The 13,365-nt window shown below is 43.4% G+C and overlaps 1 protein-coding gene across 3 annotated transcripts in view; it reads right to left on the bottom strand.

Moving 5' to 3' along the window:
* The window catches only part of PTPRM (protein tyrosine phosphatase receptor type M), a 657,833-nt gene that overhangs the window by 91,132 nt on the left and 553,336 nt on the right, over nucleotides 1-13,365 (bottom strand). The gene's annotated exons all lie outside the window — the stretch shown is intronic.

Raw genomic sequence — 13,365 nt, 5'->3', positions numbered from 1 at the left:
CAAACTGAAATCTAAATGTCAAAATTCTGATATCTTTTAAAAAGTTGCTAATTAATCTCAGGACTTCAAATGGCCATGTTTTCTTGAAATTTAATTCAACTCCATTTTTGAAGAATTTTTCTATTTTGCAAGATTCAGTGGGTGATGACCTTCTCAATGGTTGCTCTATGGCCTTCCTGCTCTCTAACATCTCTATTTCATGTGAAAGTGGAATTGACGTTTGCAGCCTAAAAAAGTTACGTGATGTTTCAGTGCCCAGAAACACTACCCCTGACATTTGACTGAGCTTAAAAATATTTTTTATTCTGTTGGATATTGCTCTGAATGAGTGACTTTTTGCAGCAATGTCATATATGAATAATATATGCTTATGGGATCTTTGAAGCCCTACCAGGTAGAGTCTTTTTATTTCTACTGTACCAAGAAGGGAATTTAGGATCAAAAGGTGTGAAGTGGCTTATGTGAGATCAGGCAGTGGAGAAGGTGAGACCGAGGGCTGTTGGCTCTGAACTCTGTCCCTCACCCTTGGCCACTGAGCTGGCCACATCGCACCGTGCGTGTAGCTTTCTGAAGCCATCCGGCTGAGGGTCATAAGCCGTGAGGCATTTCTGTTTCCCACTTTTTGTGGAATAAGCTTGTTGGACAAGCGGATGAGGGAGCATGAAATGGCTGGACGGTATCACCGACTCAATGGACATGAGTTGAGCAAATGCCAGGAGACAGTGAAGGACAGGCAAGCTTGGCGTGCTGCAGCCCACGCGGTCACGAAGAGTCAGACACGGCTCAGCAGTGGAGCAAGCTTGTTGGATGACACACAACTCTGTTGCTGTCTGCACACTGATTTTCCGGGCATGGGAAGCCAGGTGCACCCTGGAGGAACCTGCAGTCTACCTGCCTTTCAGTCAGTGTGCCCAATTTCAAAACCCTCTTTCTTTCCACCTTGAGAATCACTGAAGTACTAAGTTCCTGCTAATGATATGACATATCCCTCAAGTGAACCGAAGCAGGAAAAAAATCTGAAAACCACTGATCAAGTGGGCAGAGAGGAAAAAATACTCTTCAGTTGAGTGATGGAGAAAAAGAGGTAGAAACAGTCACTTTGAAGCCTGGGTTGTTGCTAAACATTCCACAGGCATGGCCAATGTCCTTCAGAATTCTAGAGACTGAGGCACAGTAAGATGGCTTTAAAAAGGGGCTATTTTGTAAAAATGTATTATAGACTGAAATATGAGACTGGAAACCATAACACTCCCAGAAGAAAACTTAGGCAGAACTTTCTTTGACATAAATCGTAGCAACATTTATTTGGATCTTTCTCCTAAAGCGAAGGAAATAGAAACAAAAACAAATGGGACCTAATTAAACTTAAAAGCTTGTGCACAGCAAAGGAAACCATCAACAAAATGAAATGACAACATACAGAATGGGAGAAAGTATTTGCAAATGATGTGACTGATAAGGGTTAATATGCAAATATATAAACAGCGCATATAACTCAGCATACAAAAAACAAACAACCTGATTAAAAAATGGGCAGAAAATCTGAATAGACATTTTTCCAAAGAAGACATACAGAAGGCCAACAGGCACGCTCAACATCGTTAGTCATCAGATAAATGCAAATTGAAACTACAATGAGATATCACCTCACACCTGTCAGAATGGGCCTTATCACAAAGAACAGAAATATCCCATCTGGGCAGCCTTCTAAGGCCTGGACACCCCTGTAACACACATGTGAGTGAGATGGAGCAGGCCTCTATGGTCCTTCCCCACCGTGTCCTCCACCTGCATTTTATGTGTAGAAAAACTTTAGCCAAAGAATAAGTTTAATCAGAGAAGTGGGAAGATGCAGAAACAAAGGAAAGCAATTCAACAAGACTCGACAACAGTAGTTTAGTCACTAAGCAAAGGCAAAGCCCTTTAGTTCCTTCTCAGGGTGACAGATAATATTCTCAGCTGTATCCTGTGAGCTGTCTAATAATGCTGAAACCCCACCAGGTGGAAGAAGTTAATCACGATGACCAGACTGTAACCATGACATAAGCTGCCACCATCCTGAGAACTAGCCTCAGGAAATTGGAACAGACCTTGGAACTGAATACTAACTGTACATAAAACAATCAAGATGATGTAGCTCAGACCATTGATGACCAATTTCAACATGACAGTCAGAGCTGACTGTGCTGTTTCTGCAAGGAGCCCTTCCCCTCATCTATAAAAGCTCTAGCCCACTGGTGGTCAGTGGGGGAGAGTTGGTCTTTGGACAGGAGTCCATCCTCTCTCAGGTTGCTGGCTTCTGAAAGAAAGCCAACTTTTCTTTTCACCAACCTGGCCTCATTACTGGCTTTCAAGGGGAAAGCAGCCAGACCCCACTTTCAGCCACATGAGGATGTTGTCACCCACTGATGCTGCAGAGGCAGCTCAGAGTCTCAGGGAATCTCTGGTCCCGTGGCACTGGTCCCTGAAGGGGGCTCTCAAGGGCCATCACGAGGGGGCCATCCCTCAGTTTGAAGGTCAAAGGTTGCATTTGCAGACTCATTCTCCTCGATGGTCCTGATGGGGCCTCTGCTGCCCCGTGTGCCCCTGCCCCCCTGGGGGGCAGGGCAGGGCTGCACTGCAGGGATTTAGAGCACTGTTCATAGTCACTACAAAGAACTTGGTCAGAATTTCATTTTCTGACTTCGGCACTACCTATCTCTGATCATGGCGGACATCATGAGATCAAGCAGTTTTGCAAAGGTTCTGGACTTGGACCTGGCCTGTCCTCATTGTATTATCCTGGTGCATGGGGTGTCAAAATTGTGATGCCAATGAGCGGCTCATCACAGCTCACACCAAAATGTGGACTGCTCTGCTTTCCAGGTAGGGGAGAGTGCCTGAAGCAGTTGCCTTGCAGACTCTCTAAGTCACTGTGGGTTTGAGTCTTCCTCGGAGATTGCTAGCATCTCTCAGAGAGATAGCAGTTTTCATTTCCCCTCAGATGCAGATACTGCCGGGGTCTGAAATGATAATACCACTCAAGGACTGTAATTTCCTCCACCTCTGTACCTGCCTTGGAAGAGTGATTTGTTGGTAAGCCTGTGCAAATGGTGCCCACATCTTCAGAGACGAGCAAGCATCCCTTCTGGAAAAAAAGGAATCCCTGAAATGTCTGGAGAATACATGGATGCTTCTGCAGAAAGTGAGCTGCTCCTTTCCTTCCAAGACCAGCCAGAAAATCTGACTTCCACCCACCTCTGGCCTGCATCACTGCAGTAGCGTCCTACCTGGTCACTCCACTGCCTTCTGGTTTATACCCTTCTCCTGGGTGAGCTTTCACAAAAGCATGTGGGTACCTGCCTCTGTCCTATCTGAAAACCTAAGAAGTCTCCCTGCTGAACAGGGTGGTGTTAAGGACTCAAGGCTCCACATGCGCAATGCACCAGGAAACAGGAAGTCCTCAGTCAGCGCTAGCAGTTACTGTTCTTGTTCTAACATCAGAGCTCCAAACTTCGATGACAATCAATCCTTACTGACTTTGCAGCCATTTTTTGGTACTGTCTCCCTGATAATATCCTTTCCATTCTTCTCCATCCGTCTTCCCTCCACGGGTTCTGTATAGCATTTAGAAGTGGGGTGATTATTGTTTCATCTTTCCCGTCTGTTAGCAAACATCTTTTCCAAGGTGTTTCTTGGAGGGCTGTGAATTTTAAACTGTCCTCACCTCACGAATCACAGCACAGACGCTCCATCAAATGTGATGGAAAATCTAAGGATACTTTTCTAGACATGACAGGCTTAAGAATGAACAAGTGTAGCAGAAAAGGGAATTTTAATGAGAGGTTTCTGACTCTTTTTTTGACATCTATTCATTTACAAAACCTATCAGCACCATTCCTAGGCTCTTCCTGCAGAACCTGAGACATGGAGATTCACGGTAAAAATTTAGAAGGGATGATTATTTTAGAAACTTGGAAATCAAGCAGTGGAGAATAATTACATCTCAATGTATTCTGTTAGAAAGTCCAAATTCTTTTAGAAGCAAATATTTTTAGTGAAAATTATAATCTGTTTTGAAATTGGAGCCATAGCTGCTTTCCTTTACTGACTGATGTTTGGCCAAGTGTTGTTTCTTATTGAGAGTTGGGTGTGGAGGGTCCTTACAAAACTAAAAATAGAGCTACCACGTAACTCAGTGATTCCATTCCTGGGCATATGTCCGGAGAAAGCCATCATTTGAAAGGATGCATGTACCCCAGTGTTCACTGCAGTTATTATTTAGTAGTCAGTGGTGCTACTGTATTAGTATTATGCAGTAGCCAGGACACAGAAGCAACCTAAATGTCCATCAACAGTGGAATGGATAAAGAAGATATGATCTACACACACACACACACACACACACACACACAGGAATATTACTCAGTCATAAAAAGGAATACTATGCATGAACTAGGTAACTAACAAGAACCTACTGCACAGCACAGGGAACCTTACTCGATGCTCCATGGTGACCTAAATGGGAAGGAAAACCAAAAACGAGGGGGCATATATTTACATAGAAATGATTCACTGTGCTGTACAGCAGAAACTAACACAACATTATAAAACCACTATACTCCAACAAAAATTAATAATAAAAAGAAGAAAGTTGGTGACACCATCATCCTGGACATTTGGAGACTTCTTGTGATGAAAGACTTGGCTCTGAGCCTTAGACTCTGGCTGTGAGGGGGAGGAAGGGGAAGATTAGAAACGGAGTGGAAACAGTGAGCCCGCACCAGGCAGGGTGGGAGTCTTGGCGGAATTTTCCACGTGCTGACCACCCCTCCAGAGAAAGGGGATTCTGAAAGAACTAACTCATCTTGAAGCAGATCAAACATCACTGGCTAAGACCACCTTATCATCGACCTTGGGGTGGGATGCTTCATTCATTTGAATGTGCTCCCTACAGACTGTTATCATCTTCTGAAGATGCTCTGGGTTTGGGGAGCTGCAGGGAGGTGGAGGGGAAGATGAAACAAGGATCCCGAAGGGTCGTGAGGATGACCCAGCAGCCAGCATCGTTCCATAAGCTGGTCCTGTCTTGGTCCGCGTGTCTCCCCTTCACCGTCTCCCTTGTCTCCTCACCTCTTCCCTCTAATTTATTTAGTTAAAGAAGCATATATTTAAATATGGGCTTCCCTGGAGGCTCAGCGGTAAAGAATCTGCCTGCCATGCAGGAGACCTGGGTTCAATCCCTGGACTGGGAAGATCCCTTGAAGGAGGGCATGGCAACCCACTCCAGTGTTCTTGCTTGGAGAATTCCATGGACAGAGATGCCTGGCGAGTTACATACAGTCCATAGTGTTGCAAAGAGTCGGACACGACTCAGCAACTAACACATTTTTCATATTTAAATATGTTTATTTGGAAATGAGATTTTGTATCATTTCAGTAAATGGAAAGTCAAAACATACACCACAGGTATGGATAACAGAAAAAGGAAAGGCAATAACACCACAACAGGGCTATCGGCCCTCGCCTGGCAGTGCTCTGGGCCACGTTCTGAGCCCGAGGTCTCTGCTTCTCAGGTGACAGAGATGCACTAGCCCCAATCTAGGTCACAGTGGAACTGAAGGAGTGAAAGAACCAGCGGGACAGGCAACCACTTCCTCACCCTGTATCTCAGCCTGTTCATTCGTTGTGAGTGGACCTCCCCGAAGCCACCAGGCACATCATCTGTCCTTTGCATTTCACACAGTGGTTGGGGCGCAGGGATCTCTGAATTCACCCTTAATCTTGGCTCCCAACACAGGGTGAGGGAGAAGATAGAGCCTGGGATCCAGGACTCAAAGGGTGGTGTTGAAACCCCAGGTCTGACAGATTCCTGAGCACGAGGCCACAGGCCAGTTCCTGAACTTGCTTTTTAATTTATCCAATTGGAATACTCTAGTAATTTTAATTACTTAACAGACTTGCTTTCAGTATTCAAACCAATGGATATCAGTGACAAAAACACAAAGGATCCTTTACACATTAAGTGCCAGCCATATAACAGTGGAGCCTAGTGGGCTACAGTCCCTGGGGTCTCAAAGAGTTGGCCACAGAACAGCAGCTGAGCATGCATGCACACGCACACAGAACTGTCACATCATCAGTATAATGCACGTCACGTACAGGGAATTAGAGCAGGATGGTCTGTCTCTTGACCAGGTGCCCCACACGGTGGAGCTGAGCCTCTCTGCATCCTGGCAGGTAGGCGGTGTTCTGTGTTAGTGAATGAACAGGTGACACTTATAAATCAGAAGATTCCTACATTATGAATTTAATATTTTTGAAGCTTGGTTCTTAAAATTTTTTCTTAAATTATATGCTTTTATTTAGATTTAAATAAGTTACTATCATGATTAAATAAGAGAGTGCTACTGACCCAAGGAACTATGTTCAACATCCTGTGATAAATCATGATGAAAAAAGAATATGAAAAGGATTATGTATGTATATGGATCACTTTGCTATACACCAAAGCTAACACAACATTGTAAATCAACTATACTTCAATTATAAAACAAAGGGAGTACTACTGAAGAGGCGCTGCTTACATGGAGGGTATTGTACTTAGCATTTTAAAAACTCCATCAGTGTTCTACAGTGTAATTTTTTTTTTTTTTGATCATAATCTGCTGAAAGGACAAGAATTAGTTTAAGTTAACCAAGGTCAGATGCTAAAAGGAAGTAGCCAAAAGTGTATTTGGAATCTGCTGATGCTTTAGGAAATGACGAGTTGGCCCTAATTCAAGGAACCAGATATTAGATTAAAGCCTTGAGGGCACATAGTTCCATTTTTTATTTAGAACTACAAGTTTTGGGATTAAACTAAAAGTGGGACGCATCAGAAGTAATGCCTCCAAACATTTTAGAGAAAGCAAGAGAGTTGAAAGTAAAGTAAATGCAAGGGTCAATTTTGAAATGCAGAGAGCAAAGATCCAGTGCCCTCAGAGGAGCTATACCACCATCTCCATCGCAAGACAGAACTAACTTTCGCATAACAGGCGGACACTGGTGTTGCAGCCAAGAAGATTTCTGAAAGGGAAGTTGAATTTTTGCCAAAAAGAAATGTAGTAAGGAAAAAGAACTTTGGTTCAAAATATTTTGATTACATAACAATTCTTTTAGTGAAATCTCAAGAAACACTCAATATTAATTAAGAGCAACAGATAATAGATGACATTATTGTTATATTAATTAAGTTCTAACTATTCTTCTAGGTGCTTTACCCATAATGTCTCATAGACATTATTATTATTTTAAGTCTTTATTGAATTTGTTACAGGATTACTTTTGTTTTATGTGTTGGTTTTTGGCACATGGTATCTTAGCTCCCTGACCAGGTATTGAACTTGCACCTTCTGCACTGGAAGGCAAAGTCTTAACCAGTGGACCCCCAGAAAAGTCCTTAATATCTCATAGATATTATTATTCACAACATTAATGCTTTATTATTATGCATAATAACACATATGTTATTTATCTAAAACATCTCATAGATGTCTCCTCCTTATAGATACGACTCCTTCATTCCTTTCCTTTTTGTAGTTTAACTCATGCTCAAGGAAGAGATTTCGGTATATTCATGAAAGTCAACCTGATTATTGCCATCACCATTGAGTTCAGGAATAATTATGTTAGTAATCAATAACTTTGAATTTTAAACTCTACCAAAAAAAACTTTTTAAAAACTTTTTTTATCTTGAAATAATTCTAGGCTCACAGGGAGCCTAGAAATAGCTCAGGGAGGCCCTGTGTACCCTTTAATTTTCCCAGGGGCTACCAACTGTTACCACATAACTTCAGTGCAATATTAAAACCAGGAAACACAAGCTGGACCAATGTAGGTGCCAGCTGATGGAAGAAGTTTAAGTTTGATTTCTCTAGAATGAATGCCCAGAATGGGGCTGCTGGGTTGTATGGTAAATGAGTGTTTAATTTTTAAAGAAACTGTCAAACTATTTTCGGGCGAGGCTGTCCCATTTTACATTCTCTGGCAATTTACTACTGAATTCTAAACAGCATTTGGTATTGTCCCTATTTTTTATTTCAGCTGTGTGATCTGTGTGTAGTGATGTCTCTTCGGTGACCTAATTTGCATTTTGTTAACGGCTGTTCATAGTATCTTTTCATGTGTTTATTTGCCCTCCATTATCCTCTCTGGTGAAGTGTCTTCTATTTTCTAGTTGGATTATTTGCTTTTTTACTGTTGAGTCTCAGAGACCTTCCTACTTTCTCAGATACAAGTCCCTTGTCAAATATGTGGGTTGCAAATACTTTTTCTCAGACTAGAGCTTGTCTCTTTATCCTCTTCACATCATCTTCTAGAGCAAACATTTTTAATTTTAATGAAGTCCATTCTCTTGATTGTATTTCTTTTATGGATTGTGCTTTTGATGTGACGTCTAAAAACTGTTCACCAAACCTCAGGTCCCCCCCAAACAAAATTACTTTTATTGGATTGAAAACATTGCAGGAGTTTGTAATGTCCGATAATTCAGTTACTAAAAGGAACAGTAACGAGTGTTGAAAAGTTGACACTGTAGAGTGGGTGTCAGCACGTAAGCTGGGAGGCATTTGTGAGGGCGTATGTGGACCCAACAAAGCTCTCCAGGGCGACTCAGGTGCCTCCCTTCTCTGCTTCTTTCTCTGCCCCTGAATGAACTGGGAGGCAGCCCCCTTTCGCAGGGTTACTGTCTGTGACCTGCTGCAGATAGGCTGAGGGAAAAGAAGGTGTTGACCCTCAGTCCCTGGCTCAGTCGCGCTCCCTAAACAAGGCAGAGTGGCTGCATCCTGTCCGCTTGGTCCCCTGGGGGCACCAGCCACACAGGAAGCGTCTGCAGCACAAGGGGTTGTGACCACGGCACTGGAGGGAGCATCTTCTGTCCTCCCAGGGGGCATCACGCTCAGCTGCCATGGGGTCAGGGAGGCAACCCCTGCAACATGCACCCTACTGTAGGCTGAGGAGGAGAGAGCAAGGAGAACACCGTCTTCTAAAGGAAGACAGTGGATGGAAGGAAACCTTTGTGGACCTGCCAGGGCACGCAAGAGCCCAGGGAAAGGCTGAGAAAGCAACAAGGAAGCTTAGAAGTAAAACGGAGAGGAAAGGCCGTCAACGGGCTTACCGTGGCTGTCGCCCCACTCCTCGGCTGGGGCATGATCTGCAGTGACACAGGGTGGGCAACTCTGGCAGCCAGCATTAAGTAAGAACTATACCAGGCTGCTGAAGAGGCAGCAGTCATCTGCAGAGTCCTGGCTGTTAATCAAGGGTCCTCCTGCTTTCTCCAGCTCTGTGAGCTATGAGGGCCCCCAAGCTACAAAGGCTTATACGTAAGTGACCTTCACATTTCATATTCCTGGCAGTAGACGGTGACTTCAACAGATGTCATTACTGCACGTCATCCTTTCAAAATGTTCACATTTAGATCAGCTTTGACAGATGAGAACATTTTCCAGGATATATGATCTCGGAAGAGGAGATTTTATAACCTTCCTAAAGAGTCTGTCTATTCAGACATGCTTCCAGAGCAGCAGTTACAAAAATGCTTTGGACAAGCAGTAAATGGACATGGATAGACCTAAACATGATCTTACTAAGAGAAGTAAGCCAGAGAAAGACAAAAACTGTATGATATCACTTATACGTGGAATCTAAAATATGACACAAGTGAAATTATTTACAAAACAGTGAGTGACTCAGACATAGAAAACAAACTTATGGCTGCTAAAGGGGACAACAGAGGAGGCAGGGAGGGATAAATTACAAGTTTGGACTAAGGTACACACATTACTATATATATAATAGATAACCAACAAGGACCTACTGTACAGCACAGGAAACTCTACTCAGCATCTTGTAATAACCCATAATGGAAAAGAATCTGAAATATATATATATATATGTATATATATATATATATTAGTTGCTCAGTCATGTCTGACTCTTTGTGACCCCATGGACTGTAGCCCGCCAGGCTCCTCTGTCCATAGAATTCTCCAGGAAAGAATACTGGAGTGGGTAGCCATTCCCTTCTCCAGGGGGTCTTCCTGACCCAAGGATCAAATCTGAGTCTCCTGCATTGCAGGCAGATTCTTTACTGCCTGACCCACCAGGGAAGCCATATATATATATATATATGTATGTATGTATGTATGTATGTATACATATATATCTGAAACACAACATTGGAAGTCAACTATACTTCAATTAAAAAAAGAGAAATAAATGGTGCTGTCTACAGAAGTACGTCTCTGGGTGGAAAACCACAGTAAGAAGGAGTGATCATTTCAATCCGTAGGAGAGTTTGGGGCTATCCAGGACATGCAAACTCCAGCATCACTGGGAACCCACTTCTGACTTTCAGGCCCACCGTGTCTGAGGGTTACATGCAGAGTTCACAAGGATGCTATGTCCCACGGCTCCTTTCTTATTTCTAGCAGCTATGATTTTGCACGTACTCAAGAACTTCAAATGAATTTATAAGCAATTACCTTTCCACTGAAACGCATAATGTGATCAGGTCTTTCATTTATTTATTTTTTCATTTGCCTCTGCTCTCACCGACTCCTGCAACAATCCCTCAATCAGAAGTGAAGGTGGAGGCTTAATGACTTTATGTATAATTTAGTTTTCTGCAATGGGCCCCTCACTTACTGTTCTACAGAAGCTTAGGAGAGCATGGCACCTTATCAAACTTTCAAGGACACTGAAGACATGTATTTCAGCTCTGCCTTTTTGTCCTGTGACTTCTTTCACTTGAACTGTGTACTCAAGTTAAATTAGCTGCTTTAAAATATTATAACGTTGAGCCCAGGAGACAGCAGATGTTTTTGATTTTTTTGCATTGCACCCCAAATAGGAGACTAATGAGTCTCAATCCTAAAGGAAATCACCTCTGAATATTCATTGGAAGGACTGATGTTGAAGCTGAAGCTCGAATAACTTTGGCCACCTGATGTGAAGAGCTGACTCACTGGGAATGACCCTTATGCTGGGAAAGATTGAGGGCAGGAGGAGAAGAGGGTGACAGAGGATGAGATGGTTGGATGGCATCACCAACTCAATGGACACAAGTTTGAGCAAACTCCAGGAGATAGTGAAGGACAGGGAAGCCTGACATGCTGCAGTTCATTGGGTCACAGGGAGCGGGACATGACTGAGCAAATGAACAACCAAATAGCAACTCTGGAAAGCTCTGTTATATAAATATTATCTTACAAAGACTCCAGCCTTTTCTATTCATTAGGTCCATTAGAGATTTATTTAGATGGTTTCTTGGCTTGGATAGGAGGTATGCATTGAGATGCAGATACAGGATGTTGGCCAAAAAAGAGCTCAAGAATGAATGTGTACTGCCTATCAGAATGTCACAATGAAACACTTACACATCAAGAAACCAAATCCTATGTGCAGACATGCTCATGGTTTTCCATAGCTTTTCCCCTGTCCCACTTTTCTGCCTACACATGTGAAGTTATAGGCGCACAAAATACGTTGTCTTTTCCATTTAAATCACTGTACCTGAAGGCTCTAAAAATAATGACTGTGCTAGAGGCAGAAACTATTTTAAAAGCTGTAGCACTTCTGGCTGCCCACCTAAGAGTGATCCCACAGACCACTGCCCAGCTCATCACGCCACAAGAACTTCAAACACACAAAGCACACACATCCACATCCACCTGAAACAGCATTGCTTTTTAAAAATCCTGATCACTTTGAGGCTTTGCCTTTAGTCTTGAGGATTTGTCTTACATTCTGAAAGTTGTAAAGTTGGAAGACTGATTTTTGAAATGTTTATTTTTACATACTGAACACTGACAAATAATTTCCATGTCTCTTTTCCACTGTTGCTTTACTTGATCACACCTGTTGCACTTGTCCGGAAAAAGTATTACAATGTTTAAGTGTATGGCGCCCCTTAGATGGCCAGCGCCCAAGGACACATTTCCTGGGTCTCTTTAAGCCTCCTTCCTCCGACTCCTTGAGTGTTAACTGGACCAAATCTACACTTCCGTCTCCCTCTTGACATTTTCAAATCAACAGAAAATCATAAACATGGTATGAATAAAGCAAGGTCAGTTCACAAGGTGGAAGTTCTCACATCAACACCACATAGTCATGCAGTCAATACACTTAGTTTCCAACCTCTCTACCATTTCTTTGTTGTTGTTGCTGCTCCTTCCCCAAGTCCTGTCTGACCCTTTGAGACCCCATGCGCTGCAGCACACACCAGTCTTCTCTGTCCTTCATTATCTCACAGAGTTTGCTCAAACTCATGTCCATTGAGTCAGTGACGCCATCCAACCATCTCATCCTCTGTGGCCCCCTTCTCCTGCCTTCAGTCTTTCCCAGCATCAGAGTCTTTCCCAATGAGTCAGCTCTTCATGTCAGGTGGCCAAAATATTGGAGCCTCAGCATCCATCCTTCCAATGAATATTCAGGGTTGATTTCCTTTAGGATTGACTGGTTTGATCTCCTTCCTGTCCAAGGGACTCTCAAAAGTCTTTTCCAACACCACAGTTCGAAAGCATCATTTCTTTATGCTTTAGGAAATGCTGACCTGCCATTTGTCCCAATTAGTAGCAAGTTACCAAGCTTTCTGGGTACCTGACATATATAGGATCCCTGTCCCAACTGTCTGATTTCTACCTCTTTATGTCTTAAGGGTTAAAGCATGGTGGGGAGGGAGATTCTGACCCTGATTGTACCTAAAAGGCGCAGCTGTCCAGGTTCAAATCCAGCTCCCCACGTGAACTTTGCGACATGTGCAAAAGACGGACCTCTCTAAGCCTCAGGTTCCTCTTGTCCAGAGTGGGAGCGTGTGGTGAGCTTTAAATGAGATAATATGTGGAAGGGCTTAGACCAGGGTGGCCCATGGCTGATGCCCAACCAATGTCAGCTGCTATTACGATAAAAAGGTTGATTACTCTAACCACCACCATGACGATGCTCACTATCTGCTTCTCATGATTTTCAAAACCATAAAATTATAATGATTGGTTGTCAAACTTGGGCACCACTGGCCTGTGTTGACACACCAAAAGAAAGTCCTGTAAAGGGTTCCTGGTCCCAGCCAACCAGCCTGCCTCCTAGGGGCTAAGCCCAGTGCCGAACAGTGCAGAGACCACACCAAAGAGCCAATGGCCTCGTCCCTGGAAAACTACAGTCGGGGGTCACCGTCATGAGACAGACAGCAGAGGGCAAAAGTGATGCACAAAGAGACACTTGAGTCATGTTGCATGGACTCTCATGTGCTGATAAGGCCTGGGGAAATCAGGGAGCACTTGGTGGGTGGGTGGGGCAGGGGAGGCTTCAGGGAAACGGGACTGGACCCCGAGCACAGGCGAGTGACA

Source organism: Budorcas taxicolor, chromosome 22 (assembly GCF_023091745.1).
Source record: "Budorcas taxicolor isolate Tak-1 chromosome 22, Takin1.1, whole genome shotgun sequence".
Taxonomy (NCBI): domain Eukaryota; kingdom Metazoa; phylum Chordata; class Mammalia; order Artiodactyla; family Bovidae; genus Budorcas; species Budorcas taxicolor.
This window is presented reverse-complemented; position numbering and strand designations above follow the sequence as displayed.